This window comes from Panthera pardus, unplaced genomic scaffold (genome assembly GCF_024362965.1).
Source record: "Panthera pardus isolate Hobbes unplaced genomic scaffold, ASM2436296v1 HiC_scaffold_13, whole genome shotgun sequence".
Lineage (NCBI taxonomy): Eukaryota > Metazoa > Chordata > Mammalia > Carnivora > Felidae > Panthera > Panthera pardus.
The window spans coordinates 146825056-146850747 of record NW_026526688.1 but is presented as its reverse complement, the minus strand read 5'-3'; the positions used below and the strand labels follow the sequence as shown (position 1 = coordinate 146850747).

The following is a 25692-nucleotide window of genomic DNA, read 5'->3' as shown; positions in this document are numbered from 1 at the left end:
TATTACTTTTATCAAAGTAACGCCATACTTGATGACTTCATATCTGGCTTTCAAATCCTGATTTTCTAAAGCAATTTATTAGCTCAACCAACATGCTTACCTGTTATGTACCAATAACAATTTTAAGAGCTGGGTCTTCACAAGTGATTAAATCGGCACCCACTTACTTGGGGCTTATATTTAATGAAGGAAGCAGATAGGTAAATATATATATTAAAATGTGATGAATTTTAATAGATGTATGCATGAAGTGCTAAAAGGGTACAGGGAGGGCACCCTCTTTAGGGGAAGGCCATATGCAAATACCCTGTGTTGAAAAAGCAGGGCTTGTTTAGAGAATCATAAACTCAGAATGGCTGGAACATAGAGAGCAAAGGCAGACGGAAAAGAGATAAGAAAGGAAAGGTGGTAGAGGATAAACCAGAGAGCACAGTCTGTTCAATTGTCTACTTGATATTTTTCACTTTGAAAACAACATGTTTAAAACAGAGCTCATTTTCTTCTGGTAAAATGTGGTCCTTCCGGAGTGGTTCTCAATTTGGTGAATAATGCCCTAAACTACCTAACCAACCAAGGGAAAAATATTTGAGGCACCTTCATTGCTTCTTATTTTCTCATATTGTAAGCCAACGAGCTTTTAAGTTCTGTCAATTGTACATCCTAGGTATCCAGACGGTCTCCATTCACCTCTCAGTCTAAATTGCTACGTGCAGTCCAGTACTTCTTTTGCTCTTAACATCTTTTGAGGCAATCCTATATGCTTGTTCTCCCTCCAATGCATTGTATGTGTATAGAGAGCAATCATTGTATAATACCAATGCAATCATTCCATTATTCTGCTTAAATCTTCAACAGCTCCCTATTGCCCTCAGTAAAAACCTCCTAATTCTTGGTGCACTCAGCTCTTGACTTTCTGCTGCAATCTGCCCTTCCAGTCTTTTCTTTACTTCCTGATGGCATGTGCTCTGGAATCCTGCTTTCCTGAACCACTTACTGTTATTCTAATGCAGATGTAGAATAGTTTAGTGGTTAAACTTGTGGCCTACCTGGTCAATCTGACTTGATTTCAAGTCCTGGCAATTCAACTGTTAGCTGAGTGGTTTTAAAAAAAGTTATTTAGCTTCTCTGAGACTACACATTCTTAGCTGTAAAAGAAAAAAAGACACAGAATTTTTGTAAGGAGCAAATAAGATAATGCACTTTGCAAATTCCTGGCCTTTATTTAGCATTTAATAAATATTAATTTTGTGTCTTTTTTTTTTCTCTTTTCTCCTCGGTTCCTGCAAATATGTTGTTCTGTCTACTTGGAATACCCTCTTTCTACCCAAGGGTTTGTCTGACAATTTTTTCCTTGCACTTTAGTATTATTTGAAGTACTAAATACTCTAATAACAAACAGCTGAAATGTCGCCTCTTCCAGGAGGTCTTGCGTGGAGTCCCGAAGGAAGATCTAGAGAAATCTTGTTAAATATCCCCATAGTGACTTTATTACAGTTATCACAGGAATGTAATTATTCATTTGCCTGCTTTTGAGCCCTGGAAGAGAGACACTCTTTGAACTTGCTGCGCTCTGGAAATCCAGTAAATTCACAATACTTGTTGACTGAATATTATCAACCAGCTCAAGCAGATGTTTTGTTGGCTTGACTGTTACCATCTTACCAATATGTACTATTTTCTCAAGATAATTTTAAACCTAAGAAAAATCAGATATCTTTGCCCATTTACTCCTTCATTTATTAAATATTCATTGGGATTCTATGCTAGGGCACTTTGCTAGGTTCAGGGATAAAAGCAACAGCAACCTCAAAACAAGCATTTAGTTCATACTATTGATATTTGAAGCCAAGACTTGATGTGTTAATAACCCCTGAGCCTGAAATAATGCTATAACTATTGGTTAACAAACCATCTAGTTAAGAACTGTTTTATTGATCTTTTTAAAATCTATCAGTCTGCAAACCCCTGCAAAATCACTGTTCTTTATTTACATGTACATATGCTTGAAATACACATAGTGTTACTAAAAGAGACACTGACTTTATGAGACAGTAAGAAGCTTTTGCATGGCTTTGTATATCAGGTGGGCCAAATTTAGCAGACAATTTCTGACATTGGAAATACTTGTAAGTCTACACATGCATCCACAGGGAGGAATAGGAACATCCCAGGTATAGCTACATGGATATAAGCATAAAGATTCTTAGGCCTGCATCCTAGATTTGATTTTGAGTGAAACACTTAGCTTCTTTCTCCCTTACTCTTCTCAAGTGGAAAAAGAAAACTATTTGATCACTTAGAACTCTTTATGATTTAGGGCGTCTGGGTGGTTCAGTTGGTTAAGCGTCCAAATTTGGCTCAGGTCATGATCTCATCGTTTGTGGGTTTGAGCCCCATGTCGGGCTCTGTGCTGACAGCTCAGAGCCTGGAACCTGCTTCAGATTCTGTGTCTCCTCTGTCTGCCCCTCCCTTGCTCATGCTCTGTCTCTCTCTCCCCAAAAGAAATAAACATTAAAAAAATGTTCTTAAAAGAACTCTTTATGATTCTCCATAGTCTATGTGTGCCAGACCCATAGCTTTATGTCCCTGCCCCCCTCACCACTTGTCATTGAAATCCTCCAGTGGCCTTGTCTCCTTGCTCTTTCTCTTGACTTCTTGAGGCACCTGATGTTAGTATGTCCTTTTTGAAACTTGCCTGCTTTGATTTGATTTCCATGCCACTGGACACATTCTTTTCACACCTTTCTAATTTATCCTCATTTATTTCCCAGGACTGTCTTGCTTTCTATCTTATAGATATTCCTTAAAGCTCTTAATTCAAGCTGCCTCTCTTTTCAAATTTTCCCTTGCTGAGTCAACTTATTCCTTCTGCTTTAACTATCACCTCCATGTGGATGACTCCCCAAATCTAAATTGGAAATCTAATCTCTCTGGCATACTCCAATTCCATATTTCAGCTGCTTATTTGGTATCACCATCTGGCTCTCCTGGATTCAACTTAAATTCAGTGTTTAAGGCAGAATCAGCATTGTGTTCAGGGTGTACATCTTTGTCTAGACTTTGTTAATTGTGTTAGCATCCCCTGGTTATTGAAATTCTAAATCTAGTACAGGAGTCATCTTGGCCACATAGCAAGTTCCTGTAGCATGTACCTATATCAAGCATCCTACTTACCCCTTCTTTTCCCTTTCACTGTCTATTTAATGCAGACCACAGAAGATCTCTGCCCACATCCTCTTCCCGCTTACTGCTACTCTCACCTTTGTTGTCTGCTTAGGATTTGATGTACTCAATATTTAGGTCAGGCTCCTTCTCCTCAGCTAGCCTTGCCCATAGGGACCCACACATGCCCAGCTAGCCCACTCCCCATCCCAGGTCCCCAGCCATAGTCCTCAAACCATGGGAGAAAGACAACACAAATCTTCCTAAATTGTAGATAACCCAATGCATGGAACACACAGTAGAGATGCTGAAAGTAATGGATAAGATATTCAAGATTTCCTTCTATAAAATTTTTTTTGCCTACTCATTCTAAGGATTCAAGAATTATATCTCAAATCAATTGTAATCAAATACATACAAATAACAATACATTGCTTACTGATAGCACCATTGGTTGTATTCTTTTTTCCACTTGCCTATTTCCTTGGGTTTTTTACATTATGACATTTGTCAAAGGAATAGCTTAGTTTAGGCAGATTAAAATGCTAAGGTGGAAGAAAGGAATTAGATCTGGAACAAAAAGACGTCTTCTATTTTCCTTTCTAAATTGTGGTCAACGCTGTGAGCTTGGTCAACTTTCTGAGTGTCTATATGAGTGCACCCTTTCACCTTCATATAATACAGAAATAATGCCTGTCCTGATTACTTCTGAGTGATTGGGAAGCTCTAATTAGATGTAAAAAGATCTTCAGAGATTCCCAAACCTCTGGGAATTTGGCTAATCATCCAAATCACCTGGGAGAGTTTCCTAAGGCCTTGTCCCCAGAAATCTCATCTTTAAAGTCCCCAGTAACCTGACATTTGGAAACCTTATTATACAAAATTTCAAAAGTGAGTATTATTGTAATATAACTCCTGGAGTCTAACAGTTGTCTTCCTGGGTCTTTGGCCACTGTTATTTCTGAGTTCAATAGCATCTTGATCATCTTTGGACTGCTTTTAGTTCTAAACTTCATATGTGCAGTTACCCTGACTTAAAGTTCAAAATCTTTAGATAATGACAAGTTTTGACCTTTACCTGTAAGGCCTCTGGCAAAGGGTTGATAAATGGATTTAGTCATTTCAGATGGTCAGAGCATTTTACAGTCTAAGTTGACAACATAAATCCACTCTTACATACAATGGATTAAACTAAATTCTCTAAAGTTATGGGTACTTGAGAAAACCCAGAAACACAGATATTTTGGAGTTAATAAAATGAATTGAATGAAAACATGCTTCTCACTCTAATGCTTCTTGGTGGTTTTGAACATCATCTTTCCAGGAAATGTGAGATTTTTAATTCCTAAGCATTCACCATAACGTGATATATTTTTCCAGAAGCAGCACATAACTTTATCTGTCACATATTGTTACTGGAGTTTTGATAACCCATGATTTTTTAAGGCAGCTTAAATGTAAGAATGAGCTCCTAGAATAGAACCAAAGCATATAACTAGAAATTACTTTGTAATGCCTTTCCACGGTTCAGTCTAACATAAAAGAGAGGTTAAGCAGGAAAGAAGTCTAATAATATCATTCTTTGAAGAAGAAGAATGAAGCCTAATAATATCATTAATATTATTCCATACTACTCGGCAAAGCATTCATCACATTGTGGGGATATATAAAAAAGGTCAAATATATATTGTTTAGAAATCAACTGTCCAGTTGACCCTTGGACAATGCAGGGGTAGTGGGGTGCTGACCCCTATGCAGTCAAAACCCATGTGTAATTTTTGACTCTCCAAAACTTAACCATTAATAGCCTGCTGCGGACTGCAAGACTCACAGATAACACAGTTGATTAACATATATTTTCCATGTTATATATATTATATACTGTGTGCCTACAGTAAGGTGAGCTAGAGAAAAGAAAAAGTTATTAGGGAAATCATAAGAGAAAATGCATTTGCAGTACTGTACTGTATTAATGGAAAAAATTTGCATATAAGTAGATCCACACAGCTCATGCCCATGTTGTTCAAGGGCCAATTGCATCTTGATTGATTCTGACTTTACCAATTCCTTTGTAAAAGAAAAGAAACTAGAGTATTTAGTACAAATTTGTTCCACGTGCTTAACAGCCCCCTGGCTTTGACATATGCCAAGTTTTAGCCTACCTACTCATCTATAATCAGGCCTTGAATAACTTCCATACTATCTATCAAAGGTCCCTGTGTTTTGATTTTATAAATGAATTTCAATTTCCTTATGTAGAGTTAGCATAATAGATAATCACGAAGGCTTGGGGCTCAGGCAAATTCGGGTTCAAACACTGTCCCTATCATTTAATAGCTGTGTGACTTTGGTTAATTACTAACTTCTGTAAGATTGTGCTGCTCAAAGTGTTGTCACTGGACCAGCAACATTTGCATCATCTGGGAGCTTGTGAATTCATAATATCACAATCGCTTCTTGTTTGGATAAGATCTTGTGGCAATGCAGTCTTCTCTTCCCTGTTTCCTGCTATGATGGTATTAAGTCATTATAGGTAGAGAAAGGGCACCGGGCAATGATAGGTCAGGTCTGGTTCCTTGAGCTAAAACCAGCCTCATCTGGCCTTTTAGAGAAAGGAGCTGTCCCTCACTGCTGAATCTGTTTTTCTGATTGCATAATTCCTGTGCACAGAGACTTCTTATGCAGATCCAGACTCTCTAGGCACTTTGAATAATTTCAGTGGAGAATATGTGGGGTTTTTTTTGTTTGTTTTTGTTTTGTTTTGTTTTGGTTCTGCATTTCACACACAATTTGTGGGGAATGAGGAGAGGAACAAGGCTTTGGACTCCTCTATTTGATTACCTTACTCCATAATGGCAGCTCTATCCCTCCCATGGAGCACCTTTTAGGGTTCATGACAAGCAACTGAAAAAGCCCCTCCTATCACTTCAGTGAGCAGCTGTGCAGACAGTGTTACAGAATAGGCTGGCCCTGGTCCTAAAGAGTCTAACATTCTCTCTCTTCTCCTACAGCCTATGCTTCTCTCATATAATCAAGCAAGGAACTGTTTCTACACATCCCTCAGAGTTCCCTAGCTCCTTAACTTTGCTCTTGCTGTTTCCTTTGCCTCACCTGCCTAATCTACCCTATCCCCATCTTTCCGTGTCTGAATGGAATTTATTCTTTGATGCTTAGCTCTTGATGCTTCCACATGTGATAACCTTTCTTCTTTGACTCCAAACCTCTTTCCTAATCACATGCTAACCTGTGTCTTGCCACTCCATAACAAGCAAAAATGGAAGTTTCCTGAGTTTAGGAGCATAGTTTTATGTATTTAAGTCCTATTCATTTTCCCCTTGCCCATCCAAAGTATTAGCACATGATTTTACCCAAGTAGAGCATCAACAAATGTTAAGTGAATGAAATAGACTACTTTCTGGAGAGACAAGGAAATAGACTAATTTGGAAAGCAAGGTGGACCGTTTGCATGGCTGGGATAAGTAGAATAGCTCGGTAACTAGATTTTAACTGAGAATTAGAATCATAGGCCCTTTATAACTTGAAAAACGCTGGTTGAATATCTTTATATTATATAGACAAGCTGAAATTCATGAATCACTAAAATGACAAAATGGAACCAGGTTCTAGGACTCCTGATTTTCCATTCTGGTGTTTTTATCCAACTAAATAACATTTTCTTTTTAATTTTACAAACATTATTATAGAATAATTAATAAAAATTCTGGAAAAAATATATTCACTCTACAATCATACCACCATGACATGTACTCTGTTTTATCATTCAGACGCTCACTCAGATATTATACATAAGAATTCATATTTTTGTATACATGAGATCCTAATTTACCTAAAATGTCATGCTTAATTTATTTCACTTAATATTTTCTAATTTTTTCTCTCTGAAATTGTCACAGTCCTATAAATTTCATTGAGTTTGTGTGCCAGATTGCCTATGGTTTTTCAACTTTAAGTTATTACAAATAATTTTCTGCTTGTAGCATTTATTTCCTTTGAATTATTTCTGATGGATATATTTGCAGGAATTGGTTTATGAAGTCAGAGTCTAGGAACATTTTTTGTTGGCTTTTATACATATTATCAAACTGCCTTTCAAAAGGATTATGTTAATTATGATACCTTCATATCAACCTGACAAGCTCATATTATTATATTTAATGGGAAAATGGAGCTTGACTATTGCCTTAATATGCATTGTTCTGATTATTAGCAATATCTGTTTCTTCTTTACAATTATAATGGTGTGAATTTTTACCTATGTCCTTTGTCTTTAGGTTTTTCTTAATACAACATAAGCCTGGGTTATCTTCAGTGCAAACATTATTTTTAATCAATCTGTTTTTTGCCTGCCAAAAAACCACGGGGTCAAAACAACTAAATCAGAAAATATTGGATCAGAAATGACTACAGTTATGGTTATGTTCTTTCCCCACCCTCTTTCCCTCATCTTACCCTCCCACTAGTCACTTGGTTCATTTCTGCTCCTTTCTTTCTGGTTCTCTTTCTCCTTCCTGCTGTGCCTTCTATGATCTACTCTCCCAAAGCTACCATACGGTTAGCATGTCTGATCCTTCCTTCTGCACCACAACATATCAGTTTATTATCATACTGTGTAAAGCAATATTTCCAAAGTAGGGTACACATCATTTTTAAATACCATGTAGACAAACTATTTTAAAATTCTTATTTTGTACTGTATATTAATATGCACTTTCTACTTACATCAAGTTATACTGAACTTTTTAAATGTTTTTTTAATGTTTTATTTATTTTTGAGAGAGAGAGAGACAGAGTGCAAGTGGGAGAGGGACAGAGAGAGGGAGACACAGAATCCGAAGCAGGCTCCAGGCTCTAAGCTGTCAGCACAGAGCCCGATGTGGGGCTTGAACTCACAAACCGTGAGATCATGATCTGAAACGAAGTTAGATGCTTAACAGACTGAGCCACCCAGGCGCCCCAAGTTATACTGATTTTAAACTTATACTAAAGATTATACTAAGTGAGGATTATACTAAGTAATAAATAATGGCACATAAAGATGTATATCTTTCTTTTAAAGATGAACTTTCATTTCTCTCACATGTAAAAGAAGTCAGAGATAAGCCAGTAAAAACTGGAAAAGGAGTTTTCCAGAGCAGTCAAGGACTCAGGCTCCTTTTATTCTGCTTCTCTGCCATCATCAGCATGTAGTTTCTGTCCCATTATGCAAGGTGGTGTCTTGGGTTGCACCATATTTAAGTCAGCAGAGAAAAGGATGGATGGAAATGCTATTAACTGAGCAGGGAAACAATGTTTTAGGAAGAAGACGATGAATCTAATTAGACATGTTGAATTAGAGTTGACATTGAAACAGCAATTGGAGATGTCAAGTAAGAGTCTGGAACTCTGAGGAGAGGCCTACAGGTACAAATGTTTGGGTATCCTGCATATATGTGGTAATTGAGGGCACTGGTGTGGATATGAATGCCTAGAAGTTTAATGCAGAGTAAGAAGAGAAACGAACCAAGCACTGAGCTTTAAGTTGGTGCATTTATTAAATGGCTGTGTTGGAAACAAGAAGCCTGTAAGAGAGGGAAAAGTCATTAGCTACATATGCAGGGTAAATAAACAACAAAAAAATAGAGAATTATGAAAGATGCCAAGAGAAGACACTGTTTCCAAAGAAGTCAAGCCCTCAAAAGCCAAGTAAAAATACTGGCTGAAAAAAAATCCAATGTATTTATCAACATGGAGGATATCGGTGATCTTTGCTAGGCTGTTGCAAAGATGAGACATTTAGAATGAGATCACCAGAAGCTTGATCGGAGCAGGTCGATAAGTGAGCAAGAAGTGAGAAAATGCCAACAGCACAATTGGACTGCAGTTCACAGTATGGCGGTGCCTGGAGGGACTGATGTGGGTGTGTGTACTTAAGGCCTTGCAGGAGCTTTTTATTAAATGGGATGGATCGAGTTGGTTAAGCGTCAGACTCTAGATCCTGGCTCAGGTCATGATCTCACAGGTCATGAGTTCTAGCCCCTCACTGGGCTCTGCGCTGGCAGCTTGGGATTCTCTCTCTCTCTCTCTCTCTCTCTCTCTCTCTCTCTCTCTCCCTCTCTCCCTCTCTCCCTCTCTCCCTCTCTCCCTCTCTCCCTCTCTCCCTCTCTCCCTCTCTCCCTCCCTCCCTCCCTCCCTGCCTCCCTTGCTCTCTGCCCCTCCCCTAACTTGTATCTGCTCGTTCTCTCTCTCTCTCAAAATAAATAAATAAGTAAATAAATAAACCTAAAAAAAAGTGGGAATAACTCATTTGACAGGGAGATATACAAGAGAGATAGTGTGAGAATGCAGAAATGTGGGAGAGGGTGGCGAGCAAAGCTTACAGTTGTATTGGTGAGCATTAGCTAGTGGGAAAGACAAGCTTTTCTGTTTGAACCAGGTGAGGTGAAGCAGGATAAATGAAAGGGTAGAGGTTAAAGCAGCGTGTGTGGGTATTCAAGGGGAAGTAGAGAAGAGAAAGGGCATCTCAGGTCCTTCTCTGGTTTTATATAATTTTCTCCTGCTATGGACATGGTCTAACATTTCCAGGAGGGTTTGGGGGTGTGGGGTAGAGAATCAGGACAGCAGTTCACACTGTGTCATTTTATATGGTACAGCAAGTGTCTCACAATTTAATGACTATTGCGTGACAAGTTGTGTATTTCTTTTCATTTGTAATAAAATTCTCACAAGCTAGACATTACCTCACTGTCTCATCAAAAACATTGCTATTATTCCTATCATTTTGACGATCTTTTTTCCCAGTAGGAAGAGAGATTGAATGGGATGGTGGTCTACATTTTTTTTTCCACTTCAATTTGAGAATCTCAGATTAATTACAGAATGCCTTCCTCTTTTTAGCTTTATTTCCCTGACGTAATTTATTTTCTAAGCCTTGCCTCCTATTAGTTATCTGTTTAATGTCTTTCTTTTTTTCTATGACTTTCTATGCATAGGGTATCTGGATAAACCTCACAGAAGTGGGAGTGGTGTCTCTACCTTGAACTTGGTGAAGTCTTAGGAGAGATACGTCTTTCTGCATCTTCAACATAGCCATAAAGCAGGTTTAAACACATGCATATCTGAATCAACAACCTTAATTTCAGGGCCGAGGGATCCTATTTTAAAAGGTCTCTTCAAGCAGTTTTTGTATCCCACATTTACCAGGGATTCAGGAAGAAAGATTTAATAGAGAACTGAATTCAGCTTCTGAAGTCCTGCTTTGTCATTTGAAAACTGCCTCAGTGGCTTTGGACAAGCCACTGAACCTTGGAGCCTCTGTGTGGACTGGGGAGTAATTATATACCACCCATTGCTTAATAAGCCCACCCTTGTGAGGATCAGACCTGATAGCAAGCATATGCAAAGGCTTTCCCCACACTTGACCCTGACTGTGTTACTATCTTAAAGTACTTTAAATGTTCCTTTCTCAGTAATTCTATAAACCTCTAAGTTAATACATTAAGTTTTAGGCATGATCCATTAGCAACTTCCAGCTGAGCAGATTTTCTTGTCACAATCACTGAGCATTCACCCCTGGCTCTCTCCTTGCCCCTTCTAATTCTGATGTGAATTCACATTTCCAGAATTCCAGAGAGGTTTTCTTGCAACCTAAAAGGCCTTTGCAAGGACTCACGGATGTGATGAGAACCTTAAAACAATAGCTAACGTTTATGTAATGTTTAATATGTCCAGGCATTTTGCACATACATGCCCATTTAATTCTCCGATTCCCCAGTTATTATCACCATAACCTCTATCTATATTTTACCAAAGAGGCAGCTGAGGCACAGGCTAAATCACTCGCCCAAGGTGTGGAGAGGCAACTAACCACGCAAAACCAGAGGGCTGCTTTCTTTCCTTTGCTGCACACGGATTCTCAATTTCACAGAAAGTATCCACGTTGCCCTAGGCGGGATGAGAAGAGCTTCTCCTCAATCCCAGCAGCCGGCAGGTGCCCCCTGGAGAGTGACGTTTCAGCTGAAGGGGACGAGGAGGCAGCGAGCGGAGCGCAGAGCCCTGGGCGCCCAGCTGGCGGGCAGCGACAAGCAGGGTTGGAGTGGCGGGGACAGCGGCAGGTGGCGGGAGCCGGGGCCGAGCTGCAGCCCCGGGAGAGGTGGAACCTGTTGCTGAAGCCCGGCCAGGGCTCTCTGGCTGCCGGGACTCGGCCGTTGTGAGGGTGCAGGTAAGGGCGCGGCCAGGCTGGGCTGGGGTGCGCAGCGCTTCCACCGGCTTTGAGGATTCCTGTTTGCGATTGGGGATGGTTACCTTGGATTTTGCACCTTTCCTCTTTCGATTTTTCCTTAATCCCTCTCCATCTAGTTCCTCAGGCACCCTCTGTGGAATCACTGCCCAGGAGGGTGTCGCTTTGGTCACCAGCCCAACTTTGGGGGGGGGGGGGGGGTCTTTCCCGCCCGGACTCTCCAGGCCACGGATGCCTGTTCCCAGGCTGGCAGAGCTGGGACGCGACGAGAGAAAAGCGGCGCTTTGTTAACCACGAAGTTCAAAAACCCTCTCCAGGGCCGTATTGATACAACTGTTTGATCTCCTCGCAGAGCGTGCTTGTTGCTAGTGAGACTTTACTAAACTGCTCTCTTCACCCGTGGTGATTCTGAGCAATGATCTTTGCGTCTATGGCTGCATCTTGTGCGTTTCGACTTGCCAGAAAGGCTAAAATGTGGTTTCTTACCCTGGTACGGGACACCACAGAGCCCTCGGTGAAGGCACTTGGAGAGATTTTTTAGCTCTTCTTTGGACTGATCTAGGGTTTCCAGAAATGCTGGTTTAGCCTCCCTTCTACCAAACCACCAGGCATTTTCCAACAGGCAGCCCTAGGTCAAGGTTAGGGTCTGGTGTGGGAGAAAAGGAAAATTAATCTGCCCTACGCTGTCGTTTTTGCTAAAGACAGAACTGTAAGGAACGAAAACGTATTTGTTTACTCCCCCCCCCCCCCATTTCCCCTCGGCCAGATTGTAAATATTTAAAATATTTATTTATTTTAAAGACTTTTAAATATGACGTAAGCTATAAGAAGATGCTGGGTTTTTTTTTTCCCGACCAAAATATTTGAGGTTGTGTTAACCACGTGTCTGAATTTCTCTTTCCATCAGACAACCAGATTATTTTCTATTGATAAAATCTGATGAGGGAGGAGGATAAGCCAACAGTGGTTTGTTAACTCTGGATATACTTGTTTTCAGCTAGAATCCTAATTGAACCAAAACACAGTTCATGTAAAATTACCTTAATAATGGTATTTTAAGTTACAGTTCAATTTGCAAAATTGCTGTGAAAAGGCCAAAGATAGAATCACTCTCATGAACAGAAAGTTGTGTGGCCGACTTGTATGTACAGCTCGGTGAGAGTCTTCTGTCTGTTAAAAGCTGTGATAGATTAATCATTTAAGAAAATAGCTGCTTCACTATACACTGCACTATCTTTAAAGGTACACGTATTAAGATATGGATCAATATTATCAAAGAGTAGATATTGTTGTAATAATCTAAACTGTGCTTTCATTATTGCTTGATAAGGACACATTACTCATATATCATTATCCTGTGCTTTTTATCACTGTATAAGGTTTTCTAAACTCCATATAATCCAATAAGATCTTTCTACCAGCCATTTTTTTCTTGATGTTTATAGGTATCTTCAGAAGAGCTTGGATCTGAAACTTATTTTTTCTTCATTTACGTAGCACTCTATCATCTTATCTGGCATTTTTATTCTGGAAGATTTTGTGAATGTATTATTTAAAAGTATATGTTAGAAATTTGTTGTTTTATTTTTGATTCTTTTACCTCATAGCTCTTGCCTATCACGCTGCTCACCAATATTTTCTCTCACAGATGTCAGACTATAGAATGTATAGATATGAATTCACTAGTATCAGTGAATAATTTCCTCCTAGAAAATCAGTTCACACAACAGGTTCTTGGCTGTTGTGTGATTCTTTTATGAGAATTCCATGCAAATGTCTCTGTGATAAATATTCATGAACTTTTTCACTGTATTGTATTAAAATATATTTCTAGCTATAGTCAAGATGCAAGATGAGAATTTTGTTCCTCAAAGCTTCATCTACTTAAAAATAGTCATTTTGTTAAATACTATCTATTCTCCTCATTATGAAAAGGGAGAATTGATTGTAGGTGAACCCTTCAAAACTGTCCTATATATTTAAAGAATGCAAGATAAATACAACCTTACATTTCTTAAACATATCTATATGCTCTTCTAACAATCTTAAATTGTTTTCTTAACCACATGATTTCTGTGCTTACCATTAGCCCAGCGTTGACAGCTTATTTTTTTCTTTCTCTTTCTCTTTAGTTTTAAGCTCTGGCTCTATGGGATAAAGTGGCTCTTCAATGAATTTTCTGGTTGCCTTGAAGCTGGGCATTAAGGGTCCAGAGGGTCCCTCCCTCTGCTGAACCAAAGGCAGATGTAAATGTACTGCCCCAGCAATGAACTGGCATGGTCACCCCAACAGACAGCTGTCTAGCATGGATCTCATGTCCTTCCTGTTCCTTGCGGGATTTTGAGATATGAGCCTTCTAAAAGTGAAGAGATCTGGTTCTCTTCCCCGACAGGCTTCTAATTGGCTCTGTGCCTGAAGCAAATCATTTAATTTTGAGTCTAAAATTTTCTCAGATGTAAAAGGAGTTATGAGTTCAAATAAGATTCCCCGCAATTTTTCACTCCTCTTGGTTTCCTTGTTTCTGTAGTAAGTGGGCGAAGGATCCAGAGGGAGAAGGCTTAGATACCCTTGACACTTGACAGCAGCTATCTCAGGCAAAGCCCTGAAAATCCTGTGACCTCAACGCCTCCTGTGTAAAATGGGCTCTTAAAAGAAGTGAATAGGATGGTGTATATGACGGCTGGATGCTGCCTTGGGCACGTGGGAGATGCACAGTGATATTTTTTTAAGGCACCCATCTGACAAATGTAAAGGTATTTCTGGCTCTGGCCAGGGAGGAGACGAGCAAAGGGCAGAGAAGTCTCTCCTACATGTTCGGATGGTCATTACCGGTATGGCTCCTATGGTAGCAGCCGAGACCAGGTGATGGAAGGTTAGAACCTCAAGCATGTTATGAATGCCTCTTTGATGTCTCCCCAACCCCCACCCCTGCCCCCGAACACATGCAAAAAATCGTGAATCAAGACAGCACAGTCATCAATTTGTTGCAATGCCACACAAGACTGGGAAGACTGCCCTGTTCTAGTTGTCTTGTAAAACTAGCTTCGGTCGTCTGTCACCAGTGAGCACACCTGGTATGTTACATCACGGAATCAGAATAGCAGCACGACCCAAATCACACCATGCCAGTAATTTGGGAAAAGAGAAAAAACCAAACGACCCCTGGAGTGCCAAGAAATTGGCTCTTTCTTTGTTGCCACTGAAAATTTGACGTTTCCAAATATTCCCCAAGTACGTTTCTTATTTGCTTCTTGGGCCGTTGAAAGGGGTCTCATTTAGGTGCCTGCCTAAATGGACAGTCTGGGTCCACTGGAGTCTGGGTTCCAGTGTGACAACAGCAGACTGACATCCTCTGCTAGAACTGACGCCCGTTTCTCCAGTCCCTCACAGAAATCTCCATCAGCCCATGCTTTCAAACCTCCAGAGGTCTACCAAGCACGTTAGAATTTTCTAGCTCTGGCTGCATTCCCACAAAATTTAAAAAATAATAATTTTCCAAATGAGATAGTAATAACTCAACCTGGAGGGAGCTGTAACTATAATATGAAATAATATGCATAATCTTATTCAATTTTTATGATTTTAGATATTAAGTACAATTACGATCCCTGTCTTCTTCATAAGGAAACTGAGGCTCAGAATCAGTTGCCCGAAGTAAACATATTAACTAGGATGAGGAATCAGGATAATGAACTCAGGTAGCCTTAAAACCCACATGCTTAGGGGCACCTAAGTGACTCAGGTCATGATCTCACAGTTGGTGGGTTCGAGCCCCTTGTCGGGCTCTTCACTGACAGCTCAGAGCCTTGAGCCTGCTTCAGATTCTATATCTCCCTGTCTCTCTCTCTGCCCCACTGCCCCTCTCCCCTGCTCACACAGACTCACACACACTCTCTCTCTCTCTCTCTCTCTCTCTCTCTCTCTCAATAAATAAATAAATAAATAAATAAATAAATAAAATTTAAATTTAATTAAAGGTAACTGTTTAAGTTTTTAAATCTTCCTTTCCATTTTATTTCCTGTCCCTGAATTCTTGGCACACTGGTACTGAAGTGAATGTCGGCTTTCTCTAGGAACTTACCTTCTGATCCTTTTTATAAGCAGAGTGTATCAAATTTGTAACAGGCACCCTTTCAGCAGTTTATAGCCTTACCTCTCCTTTGGCTCCTTACTCGGAATCTTCCGGTTATGTCTCTGGAATTCCCTAAACTTCAACAGGTTTGCAATCTTTTTTTGTTTTTTCCGTAGCCATTATATAATTGATATCACTTGATATACTACTTCAGGCTTAAAAGTCTTCGGCTAGAATCCCGCGTCTTCGAGGAGGTTCTCTTTGTCCCCGCTTAATTCAGCTGGAGTAGCTATTTCAGATGATTTCTGACGTGGAGTGCGCTTTATGCTCCTTAAAGCGAGTGGCCCTACAGGTTCCCTGGCAAGTAAACCCTGAGCTTCCCCAAGTACCCTATCCTCAGCTTGCTTTCCTTGATATTTTGATATTCCAGGTTTTAGCAACTTCTAATTTGTGTTTTCTCACACAAATGAGGCCTTGAAGGTTCTACCACATGCAAAGCCTTCCAGTTGTCTCTGACTTCATCTTTAGCCCTCAGCCTTCTTGTCTTCATTTAGTCCCCTCCAGCCTTGTATGGACCAGGCTTAGTCCTACTTACAGCTTTGGCATTCACTATTCTCCCCGCCTGAGAACGTTGCCTGTCAGAGCTGCACTGGGAGGCATTTTGCCCTGTCAGTTTCAGATCTGCTGTGCCTTCCCACGCCACAGGTCGTCACAGTACCATCTGCTGTCCCGGAGCCCACTTGCTCCTGGAGACTACCTCCATTGACTCGTTGACTTGTTTATGATCTTACTTTTCAGAAAGAGAATCTAAGCTCCATATAAGGAACTATGTGCTTTCATTTTTACCACTGGCTTCAGTACCTAGAACAGAGTCTGGCACCTGGGGAATACTGGCAAATATTTGCTCATTGAAAATTTCATTGCCATCTCCCTATCAGATTCCCCTGCATCTTTCTGGAGGTGCAATCAAGTTACTAAAATTTCAACCTTAGGCTGGTCCCATTCTTCCTTTCTGCTGTTTTCTCCTTTCCACTGATTCTACCTTAATTAAAAGACCAATCCCTATGTATGTTGGAGAAAAAAATTTGAAAAAGCTATTTACCATCGATTGCATTATTTTAATATACATTCAAGCTTTGCAGTATCATTTTATGTTGAATTTTAAGAAAATCTGGGTCTGAACTAGGAAAATATAAATGCCGCATTTACTTTAGATTTAAGTTAAATCTACCCATTCTGTTTTCATCACCATGATAATTTTTCATCTTTAAAGATATTTTATTTAAAAATATGTACATATGTAATTTTATATAAATGTCCAAATTATATCACAGTGCTGTTGCTTTTGAATTTGTAATTTTTCTGTTTCCTTTAACTGCCTTTGTCCACTCCTTATTCTCTTCTGTTTCCATATCACAGATAACCCATGTTAGCAACTGAGTTCTATTATCCTAGATTTTCATACACTTTTATAACCATTCACATACATACATGTGCAAACATGTTTGTGTATACACACATGCACATCAGTCTTTTTGTCATCATTTTTAAGAAACGTGCACCTTATTTTTTCTTACTCATTGATACCTTGTGGAAAGTCTCCATGTCAACCATTATACATGAAACTAAAATTTTACATGTGTGTATAATATTCCATGATGGACATATTAAGAAACAATAAATTCAGCCAATCACCACTTTGTAAACATTCACTTTATTTCCAGAGGTTTTTATTGTCTTCAGTTTTATCACAAAACAAGGTCATAATAAAAATTGTTGATGATTTCTTTTATTTCTAAGTTCAAGGGGTAAAAATATTTATAAGTTTTAAAGTATGTTGCCCTATTGCTTCTGAAGTGTTATATTCACATTTTTACCAGTAAATTGTGAAACAATCCATGTCCTTACAGCTATCAATGTTATAATTCTTCAGTTTATAATTGTTACATTTATTTAAATATCTTAACTTGTGAAGTTAGTATCTTTTCATGCTTTTCAGATATGTGGATTTGCTCTTATGTAAATTGTTTAATCAATTCTTGTCCATAGGTTCTGCTGGGCTATTTGTTATCATCTGATGAATATTTAAGTGTTCCTTAAATATTGTCAATATTAACTCTTGTACAGTAAATATTTCCCATTTTGTCATGTTTTTGCTCATAACTTATACTGTGCACATTCAAACTATTTTTTTAATAATCCACACATTTAATTCTTATTATGTAAATTCTAAGATTTTAGTGTTTGATTACTGCATCTTTGTAGTATATCTTGAAATCTGGAGTTGTGAGATCTTCAATGGATTGCTTTGGTTTATCGGGGTCTTCTGTGGTTCCATACAAATTTTAGTAGCATTTGTTCTAGTTCTATGAAAAATCTGTTGGTATTTTGATAGGAATTGCACTGAATCTGTATATTCCTTTGGGTAAGTATGAACATTTTGATAATATTAATTCTTACAATCCATGAGCATGGTATATCTTTCCATTTGTGTCATCTTCAATTACTTTCATCAGTGTTTTGTGGTTTTCAGAGTACATATCTATCACCACTTTAAGTTTATTCTTAAGTATTCTATTCTTTTTTGGTACATTTATATATGGTGTTGTTTTTTTTTTTAATTTCTCTTTCTGTGACTTCATTAGTGTCACAGATTTCTGTGTATTACCGATTCTGGGTATTAATTTTGTATCCTGACACTAGACTGAATTCATTTATTACTTCAGTAGTTTTTTGGCAGAGTCCTTAGGGTTGTCTATGTAATATCATGTCATCTGCAAATAGTGAAACTTAGCTTCTTATTTACCAATTAGATGCTTCTTATTTCTTTTTGTTGTCTGATTGTAGTGGCTAGGACTTCCAGTACTATGTTGAATAAAAGTGTTGAGAGTGGACATCTTGCCTTGTTTCTGATTTTAGAGGAAAAGCTCTGTTTTTCACCATTAAGTATGATGTTAGATGTGAGTTTTCATATATGGCCTTTAGTATGTTGAAGTATGGTCTCTCTCTTGGGGCGCCTGGGTGGCGCAGTCGGTTAAGCGTCCGACTTCAGCCAGGTCAGGATCTCGCGGTCCGTGAGTTTGAGCCCCGCGTCAGGCTCTGGGCTGATGGCTCGGAGCCTGGAGCCTGTTTCCGATTCTGTGTCTCCCTCTCTCTCTGCCCCTCCCCCGTTCATGCTCTGTCTCTCTCTGTCCCAAAAATAAATAAAAAAACGTTGAAAAAAAAAAATTAAAAAAAAAAAAAAAGTATGGTCTCTCTAAGCCTGCACTGTTGAGATTTTTTATCATGAATGGCTGTTGAATCTTGTCAAATGTTTTTTTCCACATCTGTTGAAAAGATTGTATGATTTTTATTCCTTGTTTTGTTGATGGGTATAATATTAAATGATTTGTGTATATTGGACCATCCTTGTACTTCTAGAATAAATCCCGCCTGATTATGGTGAATTATCTTTTTAAAGTATTGTATGCCATTTGCTAATATTTTGAGGATTTTTGCATTTACCTTCATTGGGGATATTGGCCTGCAGTTTCTTTTTTGTGGTATCTTTTTCTGGTTTTGGTATCAAGGCAAAGCTGGCCTCATAAGAATGTATTTGGAAGCTTTCTTCCCTCTTCTGTTTTGTTTTGTTTTGTTTTGTTTGAAATAGTTTGAGAATACGTATTGACTCTTCTTTAAATGTCTGAGAGAATTCACCTGTGAAGCCATCTAGCCCTGGTCTTGTATTTTTTGGTAGGCTTTTTATTACTAATTGAATTTAATTATTTGTAATCAGTCTGTTTAGACTTTTTATTTTCTTCTCAGTTTAGTTTTGGAAGATTGTGTGTTTCTAAGAATTGATCCATTTCTTTTAGGTTGTCCAGTTTGTTGGCAAACAATATTTCATAGTACTGTCTTATAATTCTTTGTATTTCTGTGGTGTTGTTACTTCTCCTCTCTCATATCTGATTTTATTTATTTGGGTCCTTTTTCTTTTTTTCTTGATGAGTCTGGCTAAGGGTTTTAGTCTTTACATCATTTATTTCTGCTCTGATCTTTATTATTTCCTTTCTTCTACTCACCATGGACTTTGTTCTTCCTTTTCCAGATCCTTTAGGCGTAAGATTAGACTGTTTGAATTTTTTCTTGTTTCTTGAGATAGACCTGTATTGCTACATACTTCACTCTTAGAACTGCTTTTGCTATGTCACAGAGGTTTTGGACTGTTGTATTTTTATTTTCACTTGTCTTCATGTATTTTTTAAATTTCTTCATTGAAGAAGAAATCACCATCAATTTCTCTACTTATGTCCATTAATATTTGCTTTATGTATTGAAGTGCTTCAGTGTTGAGTGCATAGATATTTACAATTGTTATATCCTCTTGTTTGATTGATACCTTTATCATTATGTGATGCCCTTCCCTGTCTCTCGTGACAGTGTTTGTTCTAAAATATATTTTCTGACATAAGTATTGCTACCTCAGCTTTAAAAAAAAAAAAAAAAAAAAAAAAACTTCCATTTGCATGGTGAATGTTTTTCCATCCTTTCACTTTCAGTCTGAATATGTCTTCAGATCTGAAGTGAATCTCTTGTATGCAGCAGGTAGATGGGTCTTGCTTTTTTATCCGTTCTGCCTCTTTGTGTCTTTTGATTGGAGCATTTAGCCATTTATATTTAAAGTAGTTATTGATAGGTGTGTACTTGTTGCCATTTAAAAAATGTGTTTTCTTGTTGTTTTTGTAGGTCTTCTCTTGCTCTCTTTCTTTGTGATTGATGAAGATAGTGTTTTCTTTGACTTTCTCTCTATTTTTGTGTATCTATCATTGGTTTTGGGTTTGTGATTACCATGAGGTTTATATTTAACATCTTAAGTAACTAGGCCATATTAATTTGATAGTCATTTAAATTCAGACATTTAAAATAACAGAAAAATAAAAAATATTTTTCCCTTTTTCCCCTTATCTTCCCTTTTTACCCCTTTCTCCACCTTTTATGTATATGTTGTCATAGTTTACATCTTTTCATCCACATTTTTCTTATGTCTAATTATGGACATTTCTTCTCCACTTAAAGAAATCTCTTTAAAATTTCTTAAAAGACTCGTTTAATGGTGATAAACTCCTTTATCTTTTGTTTTTTTCCTGGGAAGCTGTATTTCTCTTTAAAATATGAACAATAACCTTGCTGGGTAGAATATTCTTGATTGTGGATTTTTTTCCTTTTAGCACTTTGAATTTATCGTTCCACTCCCTTCTGGCTTGCAAAGTTTGTGCTAAAAAATCAGCTAGTAGCCTTATAGATTTTCCCTTGGAGGTAACTTTTTTTGTGTTTCTCTTGCTGCTTTTAAGATTCTCTTTATCTTTAACCTTTGACATATAAATTATGATGTGCTGTGGTATAGACTTCCTTGGGTTATTCTTGTTTGGAACTCTCTGTGGTTTTTGGACTTGGATGTCTATTTTCTTCTCTAGGATAGAGAAGTTATTATTTCTTTAAATAGGAAACTTATTTCTCTCTTCTTCTGGAACCCCAAAATGTGAATGTCACTTGATGTTGTTCAAGAGATCAGTATCCTCATTTGAAAAATTCTTTTCTCTTTTTGCTCTTCACCTTGTGTGTTCTCCATTACCCTGTTTTTGAGATTGCTGTTATGCCCTTCTGCATCCTCTAATCTACTGTTGATTCCCTCTAGTATGATTTTATTTCAGTTGTTGTATACTTCAACCCTAATTGGTTCTTTTTAATATTTTCTATCTCTTTATGGAAGATCTCACTGGCTTTTTCCACTCTTTACTCCAGCCCAGTGCATATCTTTATGCTCATTATTTTAAATTCTTTGTCAGGCATATTGCTTATCTCTTTCATTTAGTTATTTTCCTGAAGTTTTTTTCTTGTTCTTTCTTTTGGAGCATATTCTTCTGTCTCTATGCTTGGTTGATTTTTGTGTATTTATGGATTAGGTGAAGCAGCTACTTCTCCTAAAGTTCAAAGAGTGGTCTTGTGTACGGTGTCCCCTATGTAGACTGTGTATGCAAGGTGACTTTTCCTGGCTAGCTGACCTATGGCTGTTTATGCTAGTTACTCTTTTAAACTGTGGCATGTCTCTGTCTCTCTTCCTATACTCTTGCCATTCCACCTTTGGTTCTTTAGTAGCTTCTCAATAAGCCCTCAGTTCTTTTTCAGGATGAATTTTTCTATTAGTATGTGTAAATTGGTGTGTTCCATGGAGAAAGTGAGTTCGGAGTCCTCCTAGGTCACCATTTTGAACTGCAACTCCTCTAATACTGTTTTCTTTTTATAATACTGTTTTTAAAACTGCTTCTAATTCCTTTCTGCAGTTTTTTAGCCCTCTATAATGCTTTATTGATCTGAGGTTTATCTAGAATTAATCATGTTAGTTTCCAAATGCTCACTTTTCAATTATTTATTTCTAACTTTATTATTGTATAGCCACAGGTTGTGCCAAGTATACATAGATAATTCCTAAAACTAATACAGAGATCATTAAAAATAAACAAGGAAAATGAATGGGAGAATTACATGTAAACATTTAAAAACAATGATGCTGAAACTCACTGGTGATCAGAGCATGCAAATTAAAACAACATAGTGATGTCAGCAAGATGGCTGAATAGGATGTCCCTTGCTCATATACTCCTCTCAGCAGCCACAATTTGACATCCATCCATGGGCAAAAGTACCTTTGTGGCAACTGTAGGATCCAGGAAGAATATTATGAAACTGCATGTCGTCCAAGAAGAAGGAGAGATGTTTTGAGAAAACAGGCACCCACCCAGACAAGTGACTGCCAAATGGGCCTGAGCTACGGATCCAGAAATAGCTCCATACCCCTGAACATTTGGCTTCATCTCTCTTTGGCTTTGTTTCTGTCGATGGTACCATACATCAAGGTACCTTGGCATCTCACTCATGTACCTGGTGATGGGCAAACAGATCTCAGTCCCATTCCTGGACCTTGAAGGGTCCTGTGAACTGGCTCTAGCTCCTCTTGGCCATGATCTAGGAGACTCTGGCAAACACTTATTTAAATAATTACCCACAAGCAAGAGAGCTTTAGTGGAAGTTCAAGAAGCTAGTGGAGAAATTCTAGCACAACATTGAGAAAAAAATTCAGAGGTCAGACACATTGGAGAGAATAAGAGGAACTGGTTAGCTTTACCCACAACACTCTCCCACCAAGGGGGGGGGTACAGCTCAGTCCCAAGAGAGCCCTTCTTGGCCTATGATTTCTCCTTCAGGGGAAAGTGAGAGCCTGAGATTAAGTATCAGCTTTCCCAGCTATGTGGGATGCTGCCAGAAAGGCCCATTTATTTCTTGCCCCATTCAGAGTACTGAATCATGAGCTTCATAACTGGGAACACAGCAGCCAGAGCTTGAAATAGATGCGAATCCTAGTAACTGTGTCAGACTACAGGCCTTCCAGGCCTGCCTGTGAACCACTGGAGACTCCTCAGCTGCAGATTCCCCAACTGGCCCACTGGCAACCCCCAAAACTTTACATGCCTCACTTACATATCTACCCACACACATTGTGCCTAGCTCTCATTGGCAGCTCCAGGGAGCAGAGAACAAGCTTTTGCAGTAAGTGGGGACAAGCAATAAGCCAGCCCTAATATGTGGGTCTGGAAGAAACCACAAACTTGAGCATTTAGCAGTGCCTGTGAGAAATAAAAGGGAGGCTGTCAACTCTCAGCCTGGCTTGGCAGGATCAAGAGAAGATATATAAGCTTAAGAATCCTGCTACATAAGGGAGCAAGAAGTGTGAAGCAAGTGTGTCCAAACGTGTGAAAGAGACCAAGAATCCCTAGCTGGGCTGATGAAAGGTTTCTGTCCTAATGTCCATCAACAAACACTGGAGGAAATGAATCCTCCTACAAATGTGAAGACAGCAACACAAGACCTTAAGGAACATGAGAAATTAAGGAAACATGACACCACCAAAGGAACACAGTAATTTTCCTGTAACTGACCTCAAAGACATGGAGATTTTGATTTACCCAGTAAAGAAGCCAAAATAGCTGTTTTAAGGAAGTTCAGTGAGCTACAAGAAAATGGTTAATTCAATGAAATCAGGAAAACAATACATTAATAAAATGAGATGTTTAGCAAAAACATAGAAGTCATAAAAAAGGACCAAACAAAATCTGGAGCTGACAAATACAATATATGAAATGAAAAATGCAGTAGAGAGGGTCAATGACAGAATGGACCAAGCAGAAGAAACTATGATGCAGAGGACACAAGGAGACCTATATAAGCTTCACTGTTATATAATGTGAATTACTGTATTGTTATAATGAAACGGTGGAAGTCAGAAAATGCAATCCTAATCAAAATTGCACTGGCATTCTTCTCAAAGCTAGAACAAACAATCCTGTAATTTGTATGGAGCCACAAAAGACCCTGAACAGCCAAAGTAAAGTTGAAAAAGAAAACCAAAGCTGGAGGCATCACAATCCCAGACTTCAGCCTCTACTACAAAGTTGTAGTTATCAAGACTGTATGGTATTGGCACAAAAACAGACACATAGACCAATGGACCAGAATAAAGAACCCATAATTGGACCCACAAATGCATGGCCAACTAAGTTTTGACAAAGCAGGAAAGAGTATCCAATGGAAAAAAGACAGTCCCTTTAGCAAATGGTGCTGGGAGAACTGGACAGCAACATGCAAAAGAATGAAACTGGACCACTTTCTTACACCATACACAAAAATAAACTCAAAATCCTAGGTCCTTAGGATTAAGGACCTAAATGTGAGACAGAAAACCAGCAAAACCCTAGAAGAGAAAACAGGCACACCTCTTTGACCTCAGCCACAGCAGTTTCTTACTTGACATGTCTCTGAAGGCAAGGGAAATAAAAGCAAAAATGAACTATTGGGACTTCATCAAGATAAAAAGCTTCTGCACCATGAAAGAAATAATCAACAAAACTAAAAGGCAATCAATGGAATGATAGAAGATATTTGCAAATAACATATTGGACGATAAAGGGTTAGTATCCAAAATCTATAAAGTACTTACCAAAATCAACACCTGAAAAATAAATAACCCAGTGAAGAAATGGGCAGAATACATGAATAGACACTTTTCCAAAGAAGACATCCAGATGGCCAACTGACACATGAAAAGATGCTCAGCATCATTCATCATCAGGGAAATACAAATCAAAACCACACTGAGATAGTACTTCACACCAGTCAGAGTGGCTAAAATTAACAACTCAGGAAACAACAGATGCTGGCAAGGACGTGGAGAAACAGGAACCCTCTTGTACTGTTGTGAATGCAAACTGTGCAGCTGCTCTGGAAAACTGTTGAGGTTCCTCAAAAAATTAAGAATAGAAATACCCTACAACCCAGAAATAGCACTACAAGGAATTTATCCAAAGGACACACATCCAAAGGATATCCAAAGGATATGAGTGCTGATTCATAGGGGCATATGTACCCCAAATGTTTATAGCAGTGCTTTCAACAATAGCCAAATTATGGAAAGAACCTAAATGTCCATCAACTGATGAATGGATAAAGGAGAGGCGGTTTATATATACAATGGAATACTACTTGGCAATGAGAAAGAATGAAGTCATGCCATTTGCAACAACATGAATGGGACTGGAAGGTATTATGCTAAGTGAAATAAGTCAGACAAAGACAGATATCGTATGTTTTCACACATATGTGGAACTTGATAAACTTAACAAAAGACCATGGGGGAAGGGAAGGGGAAAAATAGTTTCAGAGAGGGAGGCAAACCATAAGAGACTCTTAAGTACAGAGAACAAACTGAGGGTTGATAGCGGAGCAGGGAAGAGGGGAAAATGGGTGATGGGCATTGAGGGCACTGGTTGGGATGAGCACTGGGTGTTGTATGTAAGCAATGAATCATGGGAATCTACCCCCAAAACCAAGAGCACACTGGCACACTGGCACACTTGCCAATTTGACAATAAATTATATTTTTTAAAAAGTAAATATAAATTAGATTATTTGGTTATTTTGGTTCTGAGTTATATATGTTCTTTATGTATTTGGGAAAATAGCCCTTTATCAGATGTGTGGTTTGCAAATATGTTCTCCCTGCTTTCATTCAGTAGGTTGTCTTTTAGTTTTGTTGGTTGTTTCCTTTGCTGTGCAGAAGCTTTATATTTTAATGAAGTCCCAATATTTTGTTGTTGTTTTCCTTGCCTGGGGACACACTAGAAAGATGTTG

At 38.5% G+C, this 25692-nt stretch overlaps 1 protein-coding gene across 3 annotated transcripts in view; it reads left to right on the top strand.

The window, feature by feature from the left end:
* The window catches only part of NPFFR2 (neuropeptide FF receptor 2), a 164824-nt gene that overhangs the window by 57806 nt on the left and 81326 nt on the right, over positions 1-25692 (top strand). For 2 of the 3 annotated variants that reach the window (XM_053901492.1, XM_053901493.1), the window contains exon 1: positions 10878-11380. The exons of the other annotated variant lie outside the window; for it this stretch is intronic. The gene's annotated coding sequence lies outside the window, so the exon portion shown is untranslated. Of the gene's footprint in view, positions 1-10877; positions 11381-25692 lie in introns of those variants that run through there. 3 annotated transcript variants of the gene reach the window in all.